A 27859-nucleotide genomic window follows, 5' to 3' on the forward strand; every position below is an offset into this window, starting at 1 on the left:
TCTATACTATTCACAGAGTCTATGCTATTCACAGAGAGTCTATGCTACTCAAAGAGAGTTTATGCTATTCACAGAGAGTCTTTACTCTTCACAGAGTCTATGCTATTCACAGACCTTCTATGCTATTCACAGAAAGTCTATGCTATTCACAGAGAGTTTATGCTATTCACAGAGCTTCTATGCTATTCACAGAAAGTCTATGCTATTCACAGAGCGTCTATGCTATTCACAGAGCGTCTATGCTATTCACAGAGCGTCTATACTATTCACAGAGAGTTTATGCTATTCACAGAGCATCTATGCTATTCATAGAGAGTTTATGCTATTCACAGAGCGTCTATGCTATTCACAGAAAGTCTATGCTATTCACAGAGAGTCTATGCTATTCACAGAGCGTCTATGCTATTCACAGAGCGTCTATGCTATTCACAGAAAGTCTATGCTATTCACAGAGAGTTTATGCTATTCACAGAGAGTCTATGCTATTCACGGAGAGTCTATGCTATTTACAGAGCGTCTATGCTATTCACAGAAAGTCTATGCTATTCACAGAGAGTCTATGCTATTCACAGAGCGTCTATGCTATTCACAGAGGGTCTATGCTATTCACAGAGTCTATGCTATTCACAGAGTCTATGCTATTCACAGAGCATCTATGCTATTCACAGGGAGTCTTTGCTATTCACAGAGCTTCTATGCTTTTCACAGAGTCAATGCTATTCAAAGAGAGTCTATGCTATTTACAGAGTCTATGCTATTCACAGAGCATCTATGCTATTCACAGAGAGTCTATGCTATTCACAGAGTCAATGCTATTCACAGAGAGTCTATGCTATTTACAGAGTCTATGCTATTCACAGAGCGTCTATGCTATTCACAGAGTCAATGCTATTCACAGAGAGTCTATGCTATTCACAGAGTCTATGCTATTCACAGTGAGTCTATGCTATTCACAGAGTCTATGCTATTCACAGAGTCTATGCTATTCACAGAGAGTTTATGCTATTCACAGAGTCTATGCTATTCACAGAGTTTATGCTATTCACAGAGTCTATGCTTTTCACAGAGATTCTATGCTATTCACAGAGAGTTTATGCTATTCTCAGAGAGTCTATACTTTTCACAGAGTCTATGCTATTCACAGAGAGTCTATGCTATTCACAGAGAGTTTATGCTATTCACAGAGAGTCTATACTATTCACAGAGTCTATGCTATTCACAGAGGGTCTATGCTATTCACAGAAAGTCTATGCTATTCACAGAGTGTCTATGCTATTCACAGAGCTTCTATGCTATTCACAGAGCGTCTATCCTATTCACAGAGAGTTTATGCTATTCACAGAGCATCTATGCTATTCACAGAGAGTCTATGCTATTCACAGAGAGTCTATGCTATTCACAGAGAGTCTATGCTATTTATAGAGAGTCTATGCTATTCACAGAGTCTATGATAGTCACAAAGATTCTATGCTATTCACAGAGCATCTATGCTATTCAAAGAGAGTCTATGCTATTCACAGAGACTCTATGCTATTTATAGAGAGTCTATGCTATTCACAGAGTCTATGATATTCACAGAGTCTATGCTATTCATAGAGAGTTTATGCTATTCACAGAGAGTCTATGCTATTTATAGAGAGTCTATGCTATTCACAGAGCGTTTATGCTATTCACAGAGCGTCTATGCTATTCACAGAGAGTCTATGCTATTCACAGAGAGTCTATGCTATTCACAGAGCATATATGCTATTCACAGAGTCTATGCTATTCACAGAGAGTCTGTGCTATTCACAGAGCGTCTATGCTATTCACAGAGTCTATGCTATTCACAGAGAGTCTATGCTATTCACAGAGTCTATGCTATTCACAGAGAGTTTATGCGATTCACAGAGCGTCTATGCTATTCACAGAGAGTCTATGCTATTCATATAGAGTCTATGCTATTCACAGAGATTCTATGCTATTCACAGAGTCTATGCTACTCACAAAGAGTCTATGCTTTTCACAGAAAGTCTATGCTATTCACAGAGTCTATGCTATTCACAGAGAGTCTATGCTATTCATAGAGAGTCTATGCTATTCACAGAGAGTATATGCTATTCACAGAGTCTATGCTATTCACAGAGAGTCTATGCTATTTATAGAGAATCTATGCTATTCACAGAGTCTATGCTATTCACAGAGAGTCTATGTTATTTACAGAGAGTCTATGCTGTTCATACAGAGTCTATGCTATTCACAGAGAGTCTATGCTATTTACAGAGTCTATGCTATTCACAGAGAGTCTATGCTATTCACAGAGATTTTATGCTATTCACAGAGTCTATGCTATTCACAGAGAGTCTATGCTATTCACAGAGAGTCTATGCTATTCACAGAGAGTTTATGCTATTCACAGAGTCTATGCTTTTCACAGAGATTCTATGCTATTCATAGAGATTCTTTGCTATTCACAGAGAGTTTATGCTATTCTCAGAGAGTCTATACTATTCACAGAGTCTATGCTATTCACAGAGAGTCTATGCTACTCAAAGAGAGTTTATGCTATTCACAGAGAGTCTTTACTATTCACAGAGTCTATGCTATTCACAGAGTCTATGCTATTCACAGACCTTCTATGCTATTCACAGAAAGTCTATGCTATTCACAGAGCGTCTATGCTATTCACAGAGAGTTTATGCTATTCACAGAGCTTCTATGCTATTCACAGAAAGTCTATGCTATTCACAGAGCGTCTATGCTATTCGCAGAGCGTCTATGCTATTCACAGAGCGTCTATACTATTCACAGAGAGTTTATGCTATTCACAGAGCATCTATGCTATTCATAGAGAGTTTATGCTATTCACAGAGCGTCTATGCTATTCACAGAAAGTCTATGCTATTCACAGAGAGTCTATGCTATTCACAGAGCGTCTATGCTATTCACAGAGCGTCTATGCTATTCACAGAAAGTCTATGCTATTCACAGAGAGTTTATGCTATTCACAGAGAGTCTTTGCTATTCACAGAGCTTCTATGCTTTTCACAGAGTCAATGCTATTCACAGAGAGTCTATGCTATTTACAGAGTCTATGCTATTTACAGAGAGTCTATGCTATTCATAGAGAGTCTATGCTATTCACAGAGAGTCTATGCTATTTATAGAGAGTCTATGCTATTCACAGAGAGTTTATGCTATTCACAGAGCGTCTATGCTATTCACAGAGAGTCTATGCTATTCACAGAGAGTCTATGCTATTCACAGAGCATATATGCTATTCACAGAGTCTATGCTATTCACAGAGAGTCTGTGCTATTCACAGAGCGTTTATGCTATTCACAGAGAGTCTATGCTATTCACAGAGAGTCTATGCTATTTACAGAGTCTATGCTATTCACAGAGCGTCTATGCTATTCACAGAGTCAATGCTATTCACAGAGAGTCTATGCTATTCACAGAGTCAATGCTATTCACAGAGAGTCTATGCTATTCACAGAGTCTATGCTATTCACAGAGTCTATGCTATTCACAGAGAGTTTATGCTATTCACAGAGTCTATGCTTTTCACAGAGATTCTATGCTATTCACAGAGAGTTTATGCTATTCTCAGAGAGTCTATACTTTTCACAGAGTCTATGCTATTCACAGAGAGTCTATGCTATTCACAGAGAGTTTATGCTATTCACAGAGAGTCTATACTATTCACAGAGTCTATGCTATTCACAGAGGGTCTATGCTATTCACAGAAAGTCTATGCTATTCACAGAGTGTCTATGCTATTCACAGAGCTTCTATGCTATTCACAGAGCGTCTATCCTATTCACAGAGAGTTTATGCTATTCACAGAGCATCTATGCTATTCACAGAGAGTCTATGCTATTCACAGAGGGTCTATGCTATTCACAGAAAGTCTATGCTATTCACAGAGAGTCTATGCTATTCACAGAGCATATATGCTATTCACAGAGTCTATGCTATTCACAGAGAGTCTGTGCTATTCACAGAGCGTCTATGCTATTCACAGAGCGTCTATGCTATTCACAGAGTCTATGCTATTCACAGAGAGTCTATGCTATTCACAGAGTCTATGCTATTCACAGAGAGTTTATGCGATTCACAGAGCGTCTATGCTATTCACAGAGAGTCTATGCTATTCATATAGAGTCTATGCTATTCACAGAGATTCTATGCTATTCACAGAGTCTATGCTACTCACAGAGAGTCTATGCTTTTCACAGAAAGTCTATGCTATTCACAGAGTCTATGCTATTCACAGAGAGTCTATGCTATTCATAGAGAGTCTATGCTATTCACACAGAGTATATGCTATTCACAGAGTCTATGCTATTCACAGAGAGTCTATGCTATTTATAGAGAATCTATGCTATTCACAGAGTCTATGCTATTCACAGAGAGTCTATGTTATTCACAGAGAGTCTATGCTGTTCATACAGAGTCTATGCTATTCACAGAGAGTCTATGCTATTCACAGAGAGTCTATGAGATTCACAGAGCCTCTATGCTATTCAAAGAGAGTCTATGCTATTCATAGAGACTCTCTGCTGTTCACAGAGTCTATGCTATTCACAGACAGTCTATGTTTTTCACAAAAAGTCTATGCTATTCACAGAGTCTATGCTATTCACAGAGAGTCTATGCTATTCACAGAGAGTTTATGCTATTCACAGAGAGTCTATACTATTCACAGAGTCTATGCTATTCACAGAGGGTCTATGCTATTCACAGAAAGTCTATGCTATTCACAGAGTGTCTATGCTATTCACAGAGCTTCTATGCTATTCACAGAGCGTCTATCCTATTCACAGAGAGTTTATGCTATTCACAGAGCATCTATGCTATTCACAGAGAGTCTATGCTATTCACAGAGAGTCTATGCTATTCACAGAGAGTCTATGCTATTTATAGAGAGTCTATGCTATTCACAGAGTCTATGATAGTCACAGAGAGTCTATGCTTTTCACAGAGATTCTATGCTATTCACAAAGAGTTTATGCTATTCTCAGAGAGTCTATACTTTTCACAGAGTCTCTGCTATTCACAGAGAGTCTATGCTATTCATAGAGAGTTTATGCTATTCACAGAGAGTCTATACTATTCACAGAGTCTATGCTATTCACAGAGGGTCTATGCTATTCACAGAAAGTCTATGCTATTCACAGAGTGTCTATGCTATTCACAGAGCTTCTATGCTATTCACAGAGCGTCTATCCTATTCACAGAGAGTTTATGCTATTCACAGAGCATCTATGCTATTCACAGAGAGTCTATGCTATTCACAGAGAGTCTATGCTATTCACAGAGAGTCTATGCTATTTATAGAGAGTCTATGCTATTCACAGAGTCTATGATAGTCACAGAGAGTCTATGCTATTCACAGAGCATCTATGCTATTCAAAGAGAGTCTATGCTATTCACAGAGACTCTATGCTATTTATAGAGAGTCTATGCTATTCACAGAGTCTATGATATTCACAGAGTCTATGCTATTCATAGAGAGTCTATGCTATTCACAGAGAGTCTATGCTATTTATAGAGTCTATGCTATTCACAGAGAGTTTATGCTATTCACAGAGCGTCTATGCTATTCACAGAGCATATATGCTATTCACAGAGTCTATGCTATTCACAGAGAGTCTGTGCTATTCACAGAGCGTCTATGCTATTCACAGAGTCTATGCTATTCACAGAGAGTCTATGCTATTCACAGAGTCTATGCTATTCACAGAGAGTTTATGCGATTCACAGAGCGTCTATGCTATTCACAGAGAGTCTATGCTATTCATATAGAGTCTATGCTATTCACAGAGATTCTATGCTATTCACAGAGTCTATGCTATTCACAGAGAGTCTATGCTTTTCACAGAAAGTCTATGCTATTCACAGAGTCTATGCTATTCACAGAGAGTATATGCTATTCATAGAGAGTCTATGCTATTCACAGAGAGTATATGCTATTCACAGAGTCTATGCTATTCACAGAGAGTCTATGCTATTTATAGAGAATCTATGCTATTCACAGAGAGTCTATGCTATTCACAGAGAGTCTATGCTATTTATAGAGTCTATGCTATTCACAGAGAGTTTATGCTATTCACAGAGAGTCTATGCTATTCACAGAGCATATATGCTATTCACAGAGTCTATGCTATTCACAGAGAGTCTGTGCTATTCACAGAGCGTCTATGCTATTCACAGAGTCTATGCTATTCACAGAGAGTCTATGCTATTCACAGAGTCTATGCTATTCACAGAGAGTTTATGCGATTCACAGAGCGTCTATGCTATTCACAGAGAGTCTATGCTATTCATATAGAGTCTATGCTATTCACAGAGATTCTATGCTATTCACAGAGTCTATGCTATTCACAGAGAGTCTATGCTTTTCACAGAAAGTCTATGCTATTCACAGAGTCTATGCTATTCACAGAGAGCCTATGCTATTCATAGAGAGTCTATGCTATTCACAGAGAGTATATGCTATTCACAGAGTCTATGCTATTCACAGAGAGTCTATGCTATTTATAGAGAATCTATGCTATTCACAGAGTCTATGCTATTCACAGAGTCTATGCTATTCACAGAGAGTCTATGTTATTCACAGAGAGTCTATGCTGTTCATACAGAGTCTATGCTATTCACAAAGAGTCTATGCTATTCACAGAGAGTCTATGAGATTCACAGAGCGTCTATGCTATTCAAAGAGAGTCTATGCTATTCATAGAGACTCTCTGCTATTCACAGAGTCTATGCTATTCACAGACAGTCTATGTTTTTCACAGAAAGTCTATGCTATTCACAGAGTCTATGCTATTCACAGAGAGTCTATGCTATTCACAGAGTGTATGCTATTCATAGAGAGTCTATGCTATTCACAGAGTCTATGCTATTCACAGAGAGTCTATGCTATTCACAGAGTCTATGCTATTCACAGAGAGTCTATGCTATTCACAGAGTCTATGCTATTCATAGAGCGTCTATGCTATTCACAGAGCATCTATGCTATTCACAGAGAGTCTATGCTATTTATAGAGAGTCTATGCTATTCACAGAGAGTTTATGCTATTCACAGAGCGTCTATGCTATTCACAGAGAGTCTATGCTATTCACAGAGCGTCTATGCTATTCACAGAGTCTATGCTATTCACAGAGAGTCTGTGCTATTCACAGAGCGTCTATGCTATTCACAGAGTCTATGCTATTCACAGAGAGTCTACGCTATTCACAGAGTCTATGCTATTCACAGAGAGTCTATGCTATTCACAGAGAGTCTATGTTATTCACAGAGAGTCTATGCTGTTCATACAGAGTTTATGCTATTCACAGAGAGTCTATGCTATTCACAGAGAGTCTATGCTATTCATAGTGAGTCTCTGCTATTCACAGAGTCTATGCTATTCACAGAGAATCTATGCTATTCACAGAGTCAATGCTATTCACAAAGTCAATGCTATTCACAGAGTCTATGCTATTCACAGAGAGTCTATGCTATTCACAGAGCGTCTATGCTATTCACAGAGAGTCTATACTATTCCCAGACTCTATGCTATTCACAGAGCCTCTATGCTATTCACAGAGAGGAAATCCTATTCACAGAGTCTATGCTATTCACAGAGAGTTTATGCTATTCACAGAGAGTCTAAGCTATTCACAGAGCGTCTATGCTATTCACAGAGATTCTAAGCTATTCACAGAGAGTCTATGCTATTCACAGAGAGTCTAAGCTATTCACAGAGAGTCTATGCTATTCACAGAGTCTATGCTATTCACAGAGCGTCTATGCTATTCACAGAGATTCTATGCTATTCACAGAGTCTATGCTATTCACAGAGCGTCTATGCTATTCACAGAGTCTATGCTATTCACAGAGAGTCTATGTTTTTCACAGAAAGTCTATGCTATTCACAGAGTCTATGCTATTCACAGAGAGTCTATGCTATTCACAGAGAGTGTATGCTATTCATAGAGAGTCTATGCTATTCACAGAGAGTCTATGCTATTTATAGAGAGTCTATGCTATTCACAGAGTCTATGCTATTCACAGAGAGTCTATGCTAGTCACAGAGTCTATGCTATTCATAGAGCGTCTATGCTATTCACAGAGCATCTATGCTATTCACAGAGAGTCTATGCTATTTATAGAGAGTCTATGCTATTCACAGAGAGTTTATGCTATTCACAGAGCGTCTATGCTATTCACAGAGAGTCTATGCTATTCACAGAGCGTCTATGCTATTCACAGAGTCTATGCTATTCACAGAGATTCTATGAGATTCACAGAGCGTCTATGCTATTCACAGAGAGTCTATGCTATTCATAGAGAGTCTCTGCTATTCACAGAGTCTATGCTATTCACAGAGAATCTATGCTATTCACAGAGTCAATGCTATTCACAGAGTCTATTCTATTCACAGAGAGTCTATGCTATTCACATAGAGTATATGCTATTCACAAAGTCTATGCTATTCACAGAGAGTTTATGCTATTCACAGAGAGTCTAAGCTATTCACAGAGTCTATGCTATTCACAGAGAGTCTATGCTATTCACAGAGTCTATGCTATTTACAGAGTCTATGCTATTCACAGAGAGTTTATGCTATTCACAGAGTCTATGCTATTCACAGAGAGTTTATGATATTCACAGAGTCTATGCTTTTCACAGAGATTCTAAGCTATTCACAGAGAGTCTATGCTATTCACAGAGTCTATGCTATTCACAGAGAGTCTAAGCTATTCACAGAGAGTCTATGCTATTCACAGAGAGTCTATGCTATTCACAGAGCGTCTATGCTATTAACAGAGAGTCTAAGCTATTCACAGAGAGTCTATGCTATTCACAGAGTCTATGCTATTCACAGAGAGTCTAAGCTATTCACAGAGAGTCTAAGCTATTCACAGAGAGTCTATGCTATTCACAGAGTCTATGCTATTCACAGAGAGTCTATGCTATTTACAGAGTCTATGCTATTCACAGAGCGTCTATGCTATTCACAGAGAGTTTATGCTATTCTCAGAGAGTTTATGCTATTCTCAGAGAGTCTATACTATTCACAGAATCTATGCTATTCACAAAGAGTCTAATCTATTCACAGAGAGTCTATACTATTCACAGAGTCTATGCTATTCACAGAGTCTATGCTATTCAAAGAGGTTCTATGCTATTCACAGAAAGTCTATGCTATTCACAGAGAGTTTATGCTATTCACAGAGCATCTATGCTATTCATAGAGAGTCTATGCTATTCACAGAGAGTCTATGCTATTCACAGAGTCTATGCTATTCACAGAGAGTCTATGCTATTCACAGAGAGTCTATGCTATTCACAGAGCGTCTATGCTATTCACAGAGAGTCTATGCTCTTCACAGAGCGTCTATGCTATTCACAGAGTCTATGCTATTCACAGAGAGTCTATGCTATTCACAGAGCGTCTATGCTCTTCACAGAGCGTCTATGCTCTTCACAGAGCGTCTATGCTATTCACAGAGTCTATGCTATTCACACAGAGTTTATGCTATTCACAGAGCGTCTATGCTATTCACAGATCGTCTATGCTTTTCACAGAGAGTTTATGCTATTCACAGAGAGTCTATACTATTCACAGAGCGTCTATGCTATTCACAGAAAGTCTATGCTATTCACAGAAAGTCTGTGCTATTCACAGAGCGTCTATGCTATTCACAGAGAGTTTATGCTATTCACAGAGAGTTTATGCTATTCACAGAGCATCTATGCTATTCATAGAGAGTTTATGCTATTCACAGAGAGTCTATGCTATTCACAGAGCATCTATGGTATTCACAGAGAGTCTATGCTATTCACAGAGAATCTATGCTATTCACAGAGCATCTATGCTATTCACAGAGTTTATGCTATTCACAGAGAGTCTATGCTATTCACAGAGACTATGCTATTCACAGAGTCTATGCTATTCACAGAGCGTCTATGCTATTCACAGATAGTTTATGCTATTCACAGAGTCTATGCTATTCACAGAGTTTATGCTATTCACAGAGTCTATGCTTTTCACAGAGATTCTATGTTATTCACAGAGAGTCTATGCTATTCACAGAGAGTCTATGCTATTCACAGAGAGTCTATACTATTCACAGAGAGTCTATACTATTCACAGAGTCTATGCTATTCACAGAGAGTCTATGCTATTCACAGAGGGTCTATGCTATTCACAGAAAGTCTATGCTATTCACAGAGTGTCTATGCTAATCACAGAGCTTCTATGCTATTCACAGAGAGTCTATGCTATTCACAGAGTCTATGCTATTCACAGAGAGTCTAAGCTATTCACAGAGAGTCTATGCTATTCACAGAGTCTATGCTATTCACAGAGCGTCTATGCTATTAACAGAGAGTCTAAGCTATTCACAGAGAGTCTATGCTATTCACAGAGTCTATGCTATTCACAGAGAGTCTAGTCTATGCTATTCACAGAGAGTCTATGCTATTTACAGAGTCTATGCTATTCACAGAGAGTTTATGCTATTCTCAGAGAGTCTATACTATTCACAGAATCTATGCTATTCACAAAGAGTCTATTCTATTCACAGAGAGTCTATACTATTCACAGAGTCTATGCTATTCACAGAGAGTCTATGCTATTCACAGAGTCTATGCTATTCAAAGAGGTTCTATGCTATTCACAGAAAGTCTATGCTATTCACAGAGAGTTTATGCTATTCACAGAGCATCTATGCTATTCATAGAGAGTCTATGCTATTCACAGAGAGTCTATGCTATTCACAGAGAGTCTATGCTATTCACAGAGTCTATGCTATTCACAGAGCGTCTATGCTATTCACAGAGCGTCTATGCTATTCACAGAGCGTCTATGCTATTCACAGAGAGTCTATGCTATTCACAGAGCGTCTATGCTATTCACAGAGAGTCTATGCTCTTCACAGAGCGTCTATGCTATTCACAGAGTCTATGCTATTCACAAAGAGTCTATGCTATTCACAGAGAGTCTATGCTATTCACAGAGAGTCTATGCTCTTCACAGAGCGTCTATGCTATTCACAGAGAGTCTATGCTCTTCACAGAGCGTCTATGCTATTCACAGAGTCAATGCTATTCACACAGAGTCTATGCTATTCACAGAGCGTCTATGCTATTCACAGATCGTCTATGCTTTTCACAGAGAGTTTATGCTATTCACAGAGAGTCTATACTATTCACAGAGCGTCTATGCTATTCACAGAAAGTCTATGCTATTCACAGAAAGTCTGTGCTATTCACAGAGCGTCTATGCTATTCACAGAGAGTTTATGCTATTCACAGAGAGTTTATGCTATTCACAGAGCATCTATGCTATTCATAGAGAGTTTATGCTATTCACAGAGAGTCTATGCTATTCACAGAGCATCTATGCTATTCACAGAGAGTCTATGCTATTCACAGAGAATCTATGCTATTCACAGAGCATCTATGCTATTCACAGAGTCTATGCTATTCACAGAGAGTCTATGCTATTCACAGAGACTATGCTATTCACAGAGTCTATGCTATTCACAGAGCGTCTATGCTATTCACAGATAGTTTATGCTATTCACAGAGTCTATGCTATTCACAGAGTTTATGCTATTCACAGAGTCTATGCTTTTCACAGAGATTCTATGTTATTCCCAGAGAGTTTATGCTATTCTCAGAGAGTCTATGCTATTCACAGAGAGTCTATGCTATTCACAGAGAGTTTATGCTATTCACAGAGAGTCTATACTATTCACAGAGTCTATGCTATTCACAGAGAGTCTATGCTATTCACAGAGGGTCTATGCTATTCACAGAAAGTCTATGCTATTCACAGAGTGTCTATGCTAATCACAGAGCTTCTATGCTATTCACAGAGCGTCTATGCTATTCACAGAGAGTTTATGCTATTCACAGAGCATCTATGCTATTCACAGAGAGTCAATGCTATTCACAGAGAGTCTATGCTATTCACAGAGAGTCTATGCTATTCATAGAGAGTCTATGCTATTCACATAGTCTATGATAGTCACAGAGAGTCTATGCTATTCAGAGAGAGTTTATGCTATTCACAGAGCATCTATGCTATTCATAGAGAGTCTATGCTATTCACAGAGAGTCTATGATATTTATAGAGAGTCTATGCTATTCACAGAGTCTATACTATTCTCAGAGTCTATGCTATTCACAGAGAGTCTATGCTATTTATAGAGAGTCTATGCTATTCACAGAGAGTCTATGCTATTCACAGAGCATTTATCCTATTCACAGAGTCTATGCTATTCACAGAGAGTCTGTGCTATTCACAGAGCGTCTATGCTATTCACAGAGTCTATGCTATTCACAGAGAGTCTATGCTATTCACAGAGTCTATGCTATTCACAGAGAGTTTATGCGATTCACAGAGCGTCTATGCTATTCACAGAGCGTCTATGCTATTCACAGAGTCTATGCTATTCACAGAGAGTCTATGCTATTCACAGAGAGTCTATGCTATTCATAGAGAATCTATGCTATTCACAGAGTATATGCTATTCACAGAGAGTCTATGCTATTCACAGAGATTCTATGCTATTCACAGAGTCTATGCTATTCACAGAGCGTCTATGCTATTCACAGAGAGTCTATGCTTTTCACAGAAAGTCTATGCTATTCACAGAGAGTCTATGCTATTCACAGAGTCTATGCTATTCACAGAGAGTCTATGCTATTCACAGAGAGTCTATGCTATTCACAGAGAGTCTATGCTATTCATAGAGAGTCTATGCTTTTCACAGAGAGTCTATGCTATTCACAGAGTCTATGCTATTCACAGAGAGTCTATGCTATTCACAGAGTCTATGCTGTTCATAGAGAGTCTATGCTATTCAGAGAGAGTATATGCTATTCACAGAGTCTATGCTATTCACAGAGAGTTTATGCTATTCACAGAGCATCTATGCTATTCACAGAGAGTCTATGCTATTCACAGAGAGTCTATGCTATTCACAGAGCATCTATGCTATTCACAGAGTCTATGCTATTCACAGAGTCTATGCTATTTACAGAGTGTCTATGCTATTCTCAGAGCGTCTATGCTATTCACAGAGTCTATGCTATTCACAGAGCGTCTATGCTAATCACAGAGTCTATGCTATTCACAGAGTCTATGCTATTCACAGAGTCTATGCTATTCACAGAGAGTCTATGCTATTCACAGAGAGTTTATGCGATTCACAGAGCGTCTATGCTATTCACAGAGAGTCTATGCTATTCACAGAGAGTTTATGCTATTCACAGAGTCTATGCTATTCATAGAGCGTCTATGCTATTCACAGAGTCTATGCTATTCATAGAGCGTCTATGCTATTCACAGAGTCTATGCTATTCACAGAGCGTCTATGCTATTCACAGAGAGTCTATGCTATTCACAGAGTCTATTCTATTCACAGAGAGTCTATGCTATTCACAGAGTCTATGCTATTCACAGAGCGTCTATGTTATTCACAGAGAATCTATGCTATTCACAGAGAATCTATGCTATTCACAGAGCGTCTATGCTATTCACAGAGAATCTATGCTATTCACAGAGCGTCTATGCTATTCACAGAGCGTCTATGCTATTCACAGAGCGTCTATGCTATTCACAGAGCGTCTATGCTATTCACAGAAAGTCTATGCTATTCACAGAGAGTCTATGCTATTCACAGAGTCTATGCTATTCACAGAGAGTTTATGCTATTCACAGAGTCTATGCTATTCACAGAGAGTCTATGCTATTCACAGAGAGTTTATGCTATTCACAGAGTCTATGCTTTTCACAGAGATTCTAAGCTATTCACAGAGAGTCTATGCTATTCACAGAGTCTATGCTATTCACAGAGAGTCTAAGCTATTCACAGAGTCTATGCTATTCACAGAGCGTCTATGCTATTCACAGAGAGTCTAAGCTATTCACAGAGAGTCTATGCTATTCACAGAGAGTCTAAGCTATTCACAGAGAGTCTATGCTATTCACAGAGTCTATGCTAATCACAGAGAGTCTATGCTATTTACAGAGTCTATGCTATTCACAGAGCGTTTATTCTATTCACAGAGAGTTTATGCTATTCACAGAGTCTATGCTATTCACAGAGAGTTTATGCTATTCTCAGAGAGTCTATACTATTCACAGAATCTATGCTATTCACAGAGAGTCTATTCTATTCACAGAGAGTCTATACTATTCACAGAGTCTATGCTATTCACAGAGTCTATGCTATTCTCAGAGAGTCTATGCTATTCACAGAGTCTATGCTATTCACAGAGCTTCTATGCTATTCACAGAAAGTCTATGCTATTCACAGAGAGTTTATGCTATTCACAGAGCATCTATGCTATTCATAGAGAGTCTATGCTATTCACAGAGAGTCTATGCTATTCACAGAGTCTATGCTATTCACAGAGAGTCTATGCTATTCACAGAGAGTCTATGCTATTCACAGAGAGTCTATGCTATTCATAGAGAGTATATGCTATTCACAGAGAGTCTATGCTATTCACAGAGATTCTATGCTATTCACAGAGTCTATGCTATTCACAGAGCGTCTATGCTATTCACAGAGCGTCTATGCTATTCACAGAGAGTCTATGCTTTTCACAGAAAGTCTATGCTATTCACAGAGAGTCTATGCTATTCACAGAGTCTATGCTATTTACAGAGAGTCTATGCTATTCATAGAGAGTCTATGCTTTTCACAGAGAGTATATGGTATTCACAGAGTCTATGCTATTCACAGAGAGTCTATGCTATTCACAGAGTCTATGCTGTTCATAGAGAGTCTATGCTATTCAGAGAGAGTATATGCTATTCACAGAGTCTATGCTATTCACAGAGAGTTTATGCTATTCACAGAGCGTCTATGCTATTCACAGAGAGTCTATGCTATTCACAGAGCATCTATGCTATTCACAGAGTCTATGCTATTCACAGAGTCTATGCTATTCACAGAGCGTCTATGCTATTCACAGAGCGTCTATGCTATTCACAGAGTCTATGCTATTCACAGAGCGTCTATGCTAATCACAGAGTCTATGCTATTCACAGAGTCTATGCTATTCACAGAGTCTATGCTATTCACAGAGTCTATGCTATTCACAGAGAGTCTATGCTATTCACAGAGAGTTTATGCGATTCACAGAGCGTCTATGCTATTCACAGAGAGTCTATGCTATTCACAGAGAGTTTATGCTATTCACAGAGTCTATGCTATTCATAGAGCGTCTATGCTATTCACAGAGTCTATGCTATTCATAGAGCGTCTATGCTATTCACAGAGTCTATAATAATAATAATATAATAATAGTTTATTTTTATAGCGCCAACATATTCCGCAGCACTTTACAAATTTTAGGGGGGACTTATACAGACAATACAGAATAAGCATATCTCATATTGAACGGAGTGAGGGCCCTGCTCGCGAGCTTACAGTCTATGAGGAAGTGGGGGAGACACAAAAGGTAAAAAGTACATATATTGTATAATGCAGCCTTGATATACTGAATAGGATAAATAATAATACATGGACTGGTCGCCAGACAGTATGTGTGCAGTCCTGACAGAGGCTTTTATGTGCATGGTTGGTTTGAACCCGAAGTTGAAGAAGATTTTAATATGGGGGAAAGCTGGGATGGACAGAGTGTGTTTAGGTGATACGCCAGTCTAAAGAAATGTGTTTTTAGGGTTCGCTTGAAACTGTGGGTATTGGGAATTAATCGAACTGTCCTGGGTAGTGCATTCCAGAGAATTGGCGCAGCACGCGAGAAATCTTGGAGACGGGAGTGGGAAGTTCGGATTATGGAGGATTTTAGTTTCAAGTCATTTGCAGAACGGAGGGCACGTGTAGGGTGGTAGACTGAGACAAGGGAGGAGATGTAGGGGGGTACTGAAGCATGGAGCGCTTTGTGGGTAAGCGTGATAAGTTTAAAACGAACTCTATATTGGATGGGCAACCAATGCAATGACTGGCACAGGGAAGAGGCATCTGAGTAGCGGTTGGCGAGGAATATGATCCTGGCTGCTGCGTTCAGGACGGATTGGAGAGGGGAGAGTTTAGTAAGAGGGAGACCGATTAGTAGAGCGTTGCAATAGTCAAGACGAGAATGAATAAGAGCGACAGTAAGAGTTTTTGCCGAGTCAAAGGTGAGAAAAGTCCTGATTCTTGAGATGTTTTTGAGGTGTAGATGACATGAACGAGCGAGTGATTTGATGTGAGGAGTGAAAGAAAGATCTGAATCAAAAATGACCCCAAGACAGCGGGCTTGTAGCTGGGGAGTAATGGTTGAGCCACAAACGGAGATGGCAATATCGGGCACAGGTAGATTAATGGAGGGAGGAAAGACGAGTAGTTCAGTTTTTGACAGATTCAGTTTTAGGTAGAGGGAGGACATAATGTTAGACACAGCAGAAAGACAATCACTGGTCTTTTGTAGTAATGCAGGGGTGATGTCCGGAGCAGAGGTGTATAATTGGGTGTCATCAGCATAGAGATGGTACTGAAAACCGAATCTACTGATTGTTTGTCCAATAGGAGCGGTGTATAAGGAGAAAAGAAGGGGGCCTAGGACTGATCCTTGAGGAACCCCGACAGTAAGAGGAAGTAGGGAGGAGGAGGAGCCGGCAAAAGACACAGAGAAGGAGCGGTCAGAGAGATAAGAGGAGAACCAGGAGAGAACCGTGTCCTTGAGGCCAATAGTGCGGAGCATAGTGAGGAGGAGCTGGTGATCCACAGTGTCAAATGCTGCAGAGAGATCCAGGAGAATCAGCAGGGAGTAGTGACCATTAGATTTAGCTGTTAGTAGATCATTAGAGACTTTAGTGAGGGCAGTTTCAGTAGAATGTAAAGAGCGGAAACCAGATTGTAAAGGGTCAAGAAGAGAGTTGTCTGAGAGATAGCGGATTAGACGGGAGTGGACCAGGCGTTCCAGGAGTTTAGAGATAAAGGGAAGATTGGAAACAGGTCTGTAGTTGGCCGTGCAGTTCTGGTCGAAGGATGGTTTTTTAAGTAATGGTTGTATGCTGGCGTGTTTAAAAGAAGAGGGAAAGATACCAGATGAGAGGGAAAGGTTGAAAATTTTAGTTAGGTGAGAGGTGACAGCTGGAGCAAGGGACTGAAGGAGATGTGAGGGAATAGGGTCGCTGGTGCAGGTGGTAGGGCGAGAAGATGCAAGGAGCCTGATCACTTCATCTTCCGTGACTGGTTCGAAGTCAGAAAATGAGCAAGATACAATGTGGCGGGGGGGAGCATGCATAACATTTGGGGATTGGGAGAAAATTTCCTGTCGGATATGGTCAATTTTTTCTTTGAAATAGTTAGCCAGATCGTCAGCGCTGAGGTCGGTGGTCGGGGCCTGTGCTGTTTGATTGAGGAGAGAATGAAACGTGTCAAAGAGTCGTTTAGGATTATTGGAAAGTGAGATGATGAGGTTGTTAAAGTAGGTTTGTTTGGAGAGGTGAAGGGCAGAGTTATATTTTTTCAGCATAAATTTATAGTGGAGGAAATCTTCGGGCAGATTTGATTTTCTCCACAGCCGTTCAGCGCACCTGGAGTACCTCTGGAGAAGACGTGTTTGAGGCGTGTGCCAGGGTTGTCGCCGTCTATGCCGAATTGTTCTTTGTGTAGGAGGTGCGGCTTCATCCAGGGCGCATAGCATTATTTTGTTATAATGCTTCAATGCAGATTCGGGACATGAGAGGGAGGAGATTGGGGCCAATGATGATTGCAACCTTTTTATAAATTTCTGGGTGTTAATGGCGCGTAAATTTCTATAAGTGTGGACGGTGGGAGTGTCTTGAGTAGAGTCACAGTTCTTGACAGAGAATGAAAGAAGATTATGGTCAGAGAGTGGAAGGGGAGAGTTAGTAAAGTCATGTACTGAGCAAAGCCGGGAGAAGATCAGGTCCAATGTGTTCCCGTCCTCATGTGTAGGAGAATTAGCAAGCTGTGAAAGGCCGAAGGAGGAGGTTAATGATAAAAGATGCGTGGCAGATGGGGAAAGAGGATCGCCAATTGGGATGTTAAAGTCTCCCATGATTATCGTGGGGATGTCGCAGGATAGAAAATTTGTAAGCCAGGCAGCAAAGTGATCCAGGAATTGACGGGGGGGACCTGGGGGGCGATAGACAACCGCCACTCGCAGGGAGAAGGGCCGGTAGAGTCTGACTGTGTGGGCCTCAAAGGACGGGAAGATAAGGGAGGGTACAGGGGGGATAACCTGAAAAGTACATTTTGTTGAAAGAAGCAGACCAACACCTCCACCTGATCTGTTGTCAGGTCGCGGGGTATGAGAGAAATGTAGGCCACCATAGGAGAGAGCTGCAGCGGCGGTGGTGTCCGACTGCTGGATCCAGGTTTCAGTGAGAGCCAGAAGGTTGAGGGAATTAGAGAGGAAAAAGTCATGGATGTAAGAGAGTTTATTACAAGCTGAGCGTGCATTCCAAAGGGCACAGTTGAATGAGACAGAAGATATGCAGGGAATATTAATGAGATTAGCAGGGTTTCTGAATGTAACAGGGAAAGAGTTAGTGTTATTATTACTGGAGGGTCCTGGGTTGGGAGAAATATCACCTGCAACTAATAGAAGGAAGATACAGAGAGTGAGCAGATGATTGAGTGATTTGTGAGAGCGTTTCCTGCGTTGTATGGTGGGAATGAATGGATCTGCGTGGTATAACATTGTGAAGAGAGCATGACAACTGTACATAGGAGAAGAGAGGAGTGAGGGATTAATATGGATGAAGTGTGCCGCATTTGTGGGTGAACGGTGAATGTGGATGATCGTAGCAACCAGAGTATAAATGGCACAGATACAAATGGTGAATACTGTTTGCCAAAAAGATGACCTGGAAGCCAGTTTGTTTAATTGTCTTGCATGTCTTACCTGTCTCCTGCCCTGTCCAACTGCCATTTTCTAACTGCCAGGGCACTTTGCTAAATTATGGCACTTCGATAAAGTATGCATAAATGCTATATGCATAAATGCCCCCGCATAAATGCCTCCCCTTAACTAAGTCTCAATATATAGGGACGTATCTGCTTAGATCTGCACAGATTTAACTCATTAACAATCAATCACTAGCTTAAAAGACAACAGGAGACCATAAAGTGCAGGGAAAAAAAAACATAAAAAAACAGACTAGTAAACTCGGCATGGATCATAAACTCTTAAAGTAAGTGTGATGACCTTTAAGTATCATGGAATAAAAAAGCTAGAGGAGTGAAAAAATATATACCAGAAATTGATAGGCTGCAGAGCATTGCATGGAGATATAATGCAGTTTTCAGGACAGATCACACAAGCAGTGAAAAATATATACCAGAAATTGATAGGCTGCAGAGCATTGCATGGAGATATAATGCAGTTTTCAGGACAGATCACACAAGCAGTGAAAAATATATACCAGAAATTGTCTATGCTATTCACAGAGCGTCTATGCTATTCACAGAGAGTCTATGCTATTCACAGAGTCTATTCTATTCACAGAGAGTCTATGCTATTCACAGAGTCTATGCTATTCACAGAGCGTCTATGTTATTCACAGAGAATCTATGCTATTCACAGAGAATCTATGCTATTCACAGAGAGTCTATGCTATTCACAGAGAATCTATGCTATTCACAGAGCGTCTATGCTATTCACAGAGCGTCTATGCTATTCACAGAGCGTCTATGCTATTCACAGAGAGTCTATGCTATTCACAGAGAGTCTATGCTATTCACAGAGTCTATGCTATTCACAGAGAGTTTATGCTATTCACAGAGTCTATGCTATTCACAGAGAGTCTATGCTATTCACAGAGAGTTTATGCTATTCACAGAGTCTATGCTTTTCACAGAGATTCTAAGCTATTCACAGAGAGTCTATGCTATTCACAGAGTCTATGCTATTTACAGAGAGTCTAAGCTATTCACAGAGAGTCTATGCTATTCACAGAGTCTATGCTATTCACAGAGCGTCTATGCTATTCACAGAGAGTCTAAGCTATTCACAGAGAGTCTAAGCTATTCACAGAGAGTCTAAGCTATTCACAGAGAGTCTATGCTATTCACAGAGTCTATGCTAATCACAGAGAGTCTATGCTATTCACAGAGAGTCTATGCTATTTACAGAGTCTATGCTATTCACAGAGCGTTTATTCTATTCACAGAGAGTTTATGCTATTCACAGAGTCTATGCTATTCACAGAGAGTTTATGCTATTCTCAGAGAGTCTATACTATTCACAGAATCTATGCTATTCACAGAGAGTCTATTCTATTCACAGAGAGTCTATACTATTCACAGAGTCTATGCTATTCACAGAGAGTCTATGCTATTCACAGAGAGTCTATGCTATTCACAGAGTCTATGCTATTCACAGAGCTTCTATGCTATTCACAGAAAGTCTATGCTATTCACAGAGAGTTTATGCTATTCACAGAGCATCTATGCTATTCATAGAGAGTCTATGCTATTCACAGAGAGTCTACGCTATTCACAGAGTCTATGCTATTCACAGAGAGTCTATGCTATTCACAGAGAGTCTAGTCTATGCTATTCACAGAGAGTCTATGCTATTCACAGAGCATCTATGCTATTCACAGAGAGTCTATGCTCTTCACAGAGCATCTATGCTATTCACAGAGTCTATGCTATTCACACAGAGTTTATGCTGTTCACAGAGCGTCTATGCTATTCACAGAGCGTCTATGCTATTCACAGAAAGTCTATGCTATTCACAGAAAGTCTATGCTAGTCACAGAAAGTCCATGCTATTCACAGATCGTCTATGCTATTCACAGAGAGTTTATGCTATTCACAGAGCGTCTATGCTATTCACAGAGAGTCTATACTATTCACAGAGCGTCTATACTATTCACAGAGTCTATGCTATTCACAGAGAGTCTATGCTATTCACAGAGTCTATGCTATTCACAGAGAGTCTATTCTATTCACAGAGAGTCTATGCTATTCACAGAGAGTCTATGCTATTCACAGAGATTCTATGCTATTCACAGAATCTATGCTATTCACAGGGCGTCTATGCTATTCACAGAGAGTCTATGCTTTTCACAGAGTCTATGCTATTCACAGAGAGTCTATGCTATTCACAGAGAGTCTATGCTATTCACAGAGAGTCTATGCTATTCATAGAGAGTCTATGCTATTCACAGAGAGTCTATGCTATTCACAGAGAGTCTATGCTATTCACAGAGTCTATGCTATTCACAGAGAGTCTATGCTATTCACAGAGTCTATGCTATTCATAGAGAGTCTGTGCTATTCAAAGAGAGTCTATGCTATTCACAGAGTCTATGCTATTCACAGAGAGTCTATGCTATTCACAGAGTCTATGCTATTCACAGAGAGTCTATGCTATTCACAGAGAGTTTATGCGATTCACAGAGCGTCTATGCTATTCACAGAGAGTCTATGCTATTCACAGAGTCTATGCTATTCACACAGAGTCTATGCTATTCACAGAGTCTATGCTATTCACAGAGAGTCTATGCTATTCACAGAGAGTCTATGCTATTCACAGCGCGTCTATGTTATTCACAGAGAATCTATGCTATTCACAGAGAGTCTATGCTATTCACAGAGCGTCTATGCTATTCACAGAGAATCTATGCTATTCACAGAGTCTATGCTATTCACAGAGCGTCTATGCTATTCACAGAGCGTCTATGCTATTCACAGAGAGTCTATGCTATTCAAAGAGAGTCTATGCTATTCATAGAGAGTCTATACTATTCATAGAGAGTCTATACTATTCACAGAGCGTCTATGCTATTCACAGAGCGTCTATGCTATTCACAGAGAATCTATGCTATTCACAGAGAGTCTATGCTATTCACAGAGCGTCTATGCTATTCACAGAGCGTCTATGCTATTCACAGAGAATCTATGCTATTCACAGAGTCTATGCTATTCACAGAGTCTATGCTATTCACAGAGCGTCTATGCTATTCACAGAGCGTCTATGCTATTTGTCAGGCAAAAGGTATTTTTGCCCGAGTTTTTAAAAATGAGAGATGTTTTAAAAAAGGAAAAAAAAACCCACCCCCTATCTGTTTGTACGTGAAGACATAGAACTCACTTTTGCTTTTCCCCAAACCAGGAATTTTTATGACCCGCCATAAAACCTCAGTCCAGGGCAAGCGCTGGTACAAACCGGAAAATCCCTCCAAAAAAATCCCATTGTTTAATTGTACAAACGTTTTATGCCAATTTTAATCACGCACAGGTCTGACAGAAACATCGGAACCACGTTTTTTGAATGCTCACCTTTTTCCCATTACAATAGTATAACTTGCATAACTGAGGAATGACCGGGAACTGAGATAATGGATTCTGAGATTCTGAGCGTCATAGAGGTTTCATATTTAATATCTATCTTCATGAATATTGGTGACGGTCAAGATGATGTCTCCCTCTTGGATGTGGGACCTGTTAGAACCTTGCTGTTAGGTTTTTTTTCCTTTGCTGGTCACATGACCTTGTTGGCCTATTTAATCCTGCTCCGCCCTTCTGGCTTTGCTGGACTTCATTGTATATCTACTTTCTAGCTAGCCTGTGCTCTGTATCTAACTCTGTTAGTTTGCTTGGTCTACGGACCTCTAGGTTCTATCTATTTTGTTTGTTCGTCTGTCTGCTGCTATTTCTGTTAGGAGGTGTCCCTTATTCCTCCCAGTCCTTAGTACTTGTAGGGATTCCCTCCCCAAATCTATAGGTCTCCGTACAGACTAGATTAGGACTTTAGCAGGTCTGATCGCAGGATCAGGTTCCCTGTTACATCGTAGGGATTCAGCTGAGTCTTATAGTAGGGACAGATCTCCTCTCTTTCCTTAGCTTTGGTAGCAGAACATAACAGTAAGTCCAGCCTGTAAATTCTCTAAGGAAAGATTTTTTTTTGTTCCATCATGGTGTCGGTTCAGGATTTGGCTAAACACCTGCAGGGACTCTCTCTGGAAGTGGCCGAGCTCCGTCAGCACGTGAGTAACTGTCCTGGAGCATATTTCTTGGAGCCTAAGGTATGTTTGCCGGATTTATTTTTTGGTGAACATCGAGAATTTTTTTCATTTAAAAATGCTTGCTTATTGTATTTTCGTTTGAGACCCAAGTCCTCTGGGGATGAATCCCAGCGCGTAGGGTTCATAATGTCACTTTTGCGCAAAGAGCCTCAGGAGTGGGCCTTTTCTTTGCAACCTAGTGATACATGCTTCAGATCAGTGGATAGTTTTTTTTCTGCTTTAGGACTATTATATGATGATCCTGACCGTGTGGCATCAGCTGAGACTGAGTTGAGACGTTTAAAACAAGGATCAGGTAATATGGAAAAATATTGTACACATTTTCGTCGTTGGTCCACTCAAACAGGGTGGAACGATTCTGCTCTGAAAAGTCTATTTCTTGCTGGGCTCAGTGAAAAGGTTAAAGACCTGCTAATTGCTTATCCTACACCTGAGGATTTGCAACAGGCTATGCAATTAGCTATACGGGTGGACAGAAGACTGCGTGCTAGGGTTAATGAGAGCAAATCCTCTGCTATGTCAGTTTCTGGTTATGATAATGTGTGTACTAACAGTGGTGAACCGATGGAGATTGGATCGGTGGCACCTCGCTCTCAAGAAAAACACCGTCGTTTTTCAGAAGGCTTGTGTTTCTATTGTGGAAAATCTGGTCATTTGATTAAAGGCTGTGAGCTTCGTATGAAGAAAGAAAAAAAAATGGTCAGTCACGCCCGTATTGCCTGTTTAAATTCCAAGGGTATATTTTTAGCTGCTTCCACGATTGCTCAGGAAAAATTAATGGAATTTCGGGTGTTTGTTGATTGCGGGTCTACACTGAATGTTATTGATGGGGGATTCGTGGAAAAACTCAATTTAAAACCTGAACCTTTATCATCCCCCATTGCTGTGGTTTCTGTGGATGGCTCCCCTTTGAAGAATATTACTCTCAAGGTCAGTGAATTTCCTCTCACTATTAATGGTGTTCACCATGAGAAATTGGATTTGGTAGTGTTGAATAACTTGCCTTCTCCAGTAATATTGGGTTTGCCCTGGTTAAAATTTCACAATCCTGTACTGGATTGGTCTACCAGTGAAATTAAATCCTGGAGCCATAAATGTTATGACAAGTGTTGTAACGGGCGTATTGCAGCTTTGGATAGGGGAGAATTGCCTGTTCCTATTCAGGATTTTTGGAGAGTTTTTTCTGAGAAAGAATCGCAGGTTTTGCCTCCCCATAGAGACTATGATTGTTCTATTGAATTTGTCCCTGGAGCGACTCTTCCTAAAAGTCGTTTATTTAACCTTACTATTCCTGAGAGGAAGGCTTTGGAGGAATACATACAGACAAGTTTGGCCGCCGGTCACATTAGGCCCTCTAAGTCTCCTGTGGCGGTTGGATTTTTTTTTGTAAAAAAAAAGGACGGCGGTTTACGTCCTTGTCTGGATTTTCGTGAGATTAACAAAATTACGGTACGCAATCCTTACCCACTGCCATTGATTCCTGATCTGTTTAACCAGTTATTGGGGGCCAAGTGGTTCTCTAAAATTGACCTTAAGGGGGCATACAATCTGTTGCGCATGAAGGAGGGTGATGAATGGAAGACTGCTTTTAACACTCCTGTGGGTCATTTTGAGAATCTGGTTATGCCTTTTGGTCTTACTAATGCTCCTGCATTTTTTCAGAATCTGATTAATGACATCCTTAGACCTTTGATCGGTAAAAATGTGGTTGTGTATTTGGATGACATTTTGATTTATTCGCCAGATCTGGAGTCTCATTGGCGGAGCGTGCGTGAGGTATTACAGTTATTAATGGACAATTCGCTTTTTGCCAAGCTGGAGAAATGTGAGTTCGCTGTACAGAGAATTAGTTTTTTGGGCTACATTATCTCCAGCAAAGGTTTTGAGATGGATCCGGTTAAGGTTCAGGCTGTGCAGGAATGGCCTAGGCCTATTGGTTTGAAATCAATACAGAGGTTTTTGGGTTTCGCCAATTACTATAGAAAATTCATAAAAAATTTTTCTAGTATTGTCAAACCTCTGACTGATCTCACCAGGAAAGGTGCTGATGCGGTTCAGTGGTCTTCTGAGGCCATTGAAGCTTTTGTGTATCTCAAGGAGAGGTTCACCTCTGCTCCCATCCTTATGCAGCCTGATGTTACTAGGCCGTTTTTGGTTGAGGTTGATGCTTCCTCTGTGGGGGTTGGCGCAGTATTGTCTCAGGATAACGGGGATGGATTACATCCCTGTGCATTTTTTTCAAAAAAATTTTCGGAGACTGAATTGAATTACGATATTGGTAATCGGGAATTATTGGCTATTAAACTCGCATTTGAACACTGGCGCCACTTCTTGGAAGGTGCGGAATTTCCCGTTCAGGTTCTTACGGATCATAAAAATCTGATATATCTTGACGCTGCCAAGCGCCTGAATGCCCGTCAGGCTAGGTGGGCACTGTTTTTCTCGCGGTTTAATTTCTCCGTTACTTACATCCCTGGTACTAAGAATGTTAAGGCGGATGCCTTGTCTCGCAGTTTTTCTCCCATAGTCGGTGCTGAGAAAGAGGAAAACATTTTACAAGAAGGTGTTGTGATAGCTGCTTTAGACTCCGTTTTGGAAGATGAGATTCTTAAAGCTCAGGAGAATGCCCCATCTAACACTCCTCATGGGAGGTTGTTTGTGCCTGGGACCTTTAGGAGAGATTTGTTTGTTGAGTGTCACGAATCTCGGTTGGCAGGTCATCCCGGAATCTCTGAGACCAAGAGACTGGTGGGTCGCAGTTTTTGGTGGCCTGGATGGCAGAAGGAAGTCATTAAGTGGGTGCGCCAATGTACTATATGTGCTAGATCTAAGTCCTCACATACTCCTGCTGCGGGGTTGCTTTGTCCTTTGGAGGTCCCCAGTGCTCCTTGGACACATTTGGCTATGGACTTTATAACTGACCTTCCCCCCTCTGAGGGTTTTACTGTCATCTGGGTGGTCGTGGACCGTTTTAGCAAGATGTGTCACTTGGTTCCCTTCGTCAAACTGCCCTGCGCTAAAACTCTCGCTAAGGCCTTTGTCAAGGAAATTGTCAGACTTCATGGCGTTCCTACTGACATTGTTTCTGATAGGGGTCCTCAGTTCGTGGCTCGTTTTTGGCGTGCCTTTTGTGACAGGTTGGGAATTCATTTGTCGTTTTCGTCCGGATATCATCCTGAATCTAATGGCCAGACAGAAAGGAAAAACCAGGATGTTGAGCAGTTCTTGCGTTGTTTTGTGGCAGACAATCAAGAGGGGTGGTCTGAGTTTCTGCCACTTGCCGAATTTGCTCTGAACAATCATACATCTTCTTCTGCTGGTTGTTCGCCTTTTTTTTGTTGTTCTGGGAGACATCCGTCGTTTGGGTCGTTCTCCAAGTTGGGATCTGCCGTGCCTGAGGAGGAGAATTTTTCCGGTGATTTGGAAAGAGTTTGGACGGATGTGCGTGGTAATCTTCAGGAGGCCAACAGAAAATCTAAAGACTACTTTGATAGGAAACGACAGGAGGTTTTGTTCGCTGTTGGTGACATGGTTTGGTTGTCCTCTAGGAATCTGCGGTTGAGGATTCCTTCTAAGAAATTGGGTCCCAAGTTTGTAGGGCCCTTTAAGGTGCTTCAGGTTGTCAACCAATCTGCTGTTAGGTTGGAGGTTCCTACCTCCTGGAGAATTAATCCGGTCTTTCATGTCTCTCTGTTAAAAAAAGCTGTTGTGTCGGATGGTGACGCCTCTGCCTCTGTTCCTCCGGTGGTGGAGGACGGGGAATATGAAATTTCTCGCATCCTTGACTCTAGACGGTATAGAGGTAGTTTGCAGTATCTTGTGGCCTGGAAAGGTTTCGGACCCGAGGATAACTCTTGGGTGAGGTCAGATGATGTTTCCGCGTCCAGACTTATCAGAGCGTTTCACAGGAGATTTCCTGATAAGCCTGGTCCTAGGGGATCCGGAGGATCCTCTTAGAAGGGGGGGTACTGTTAGAACCTTGCTGTTAGGTTTTTTTTCCTTTGCTGGTCACATGACCTTGTTGGCCTATTTAATCCTGCTCCGCCCTTCTGGCTTTGCTGGACTTCATTGTATATCTACTTTCTAGCTAGCCTGTGCTCTGTATCTAACTCTGTTAGTTTGCTTGGTCTACGGACCTCTAGGTTCTATCTATTTTGTTTGTTCGTCTGTCTGCTGCTATTTCTGTTAGGAGGTGTCCCTTATTCCTCCCAGTCCTTAGTACTTGTAGGGATTCCCTCCCCAAATCTATAGGTCTCCGTACAGACTAGATTAGGACTTTAGCAGGTCTGATCGCAGGATCAGGTTCCCTGTTACATCGTAGGGATTCAGCTGAGTCTTATAGTAGGGACAGATCTCCTCTCTTTCCTTAGCTTTGGTAGCAGAACATAACAGGACCCCCCCACACCAAGATATGGAATCTGAAGGATTTTTTAGGTCTTCTGCTGCTGGGTGGGCTCGCAAAGCCGAGCCCCCTTGTAAGGTAAATAAGGGGTGTTCCCCCGAGTTTTGGCTGCTTGCTAAAAACCAGATCGGCCATTTTTCAAGCCATTCCAACCAGGGACGCAGACGCATGCACTACACGCTGCGTGAAGGAATCAAGTCTAATTTCCGGGGAGCCGTCCCCCCCACAGAATCTGAGACCATCACCTTGTGAAGCAGGTTTTGCTATTACTTATCCCTTTTATTTTAATAACTGTTTATGCATACATGTAAATTGTCTCCTTTATAATATCTTGTATATATTTTGTAAACACTGCCCACCTTTTGGGAGTAAATCATTAATTATTTACCAGTTTCTTTCTTCTTGTCCTATGTCGAGCAAACACGTTCCTCACTCGCTAATTCAC

The 27859-nt window shown here is 40.7% G+C and overlaps 1 protein-coding gene across 2 annotated transcripts in view; it reads right to left on the reverse strand.

Annotated features, from left to right (window-relative positions):
* The window catches only part of TNRC6C (trinucleotide repeat containing adaptor 6C), a 732779-nt gene that overhangs the window by 568978 nt on the left and 135942 nt on the right, over positions 1-27859 (reverse strand). The window lies entirely within an intron of this gene.

This window comes from Phyllobates terribilis, unplaced genomic scaffold (genome assembly GCF_046119375.1).
Source record: "Phyllobates terribilis strain yellow unplaced genomic scaffold, ASM4611937v1 Scaffold_5__5_contigs__length_657084704, whole genome shotgun sequence".
Lineage (NCBI taxonomy): Eukaryota > Metazoa > Chordata > Amphibia > Anura > Dendrobatidae > Phyllobates > Phyllobates terribilis.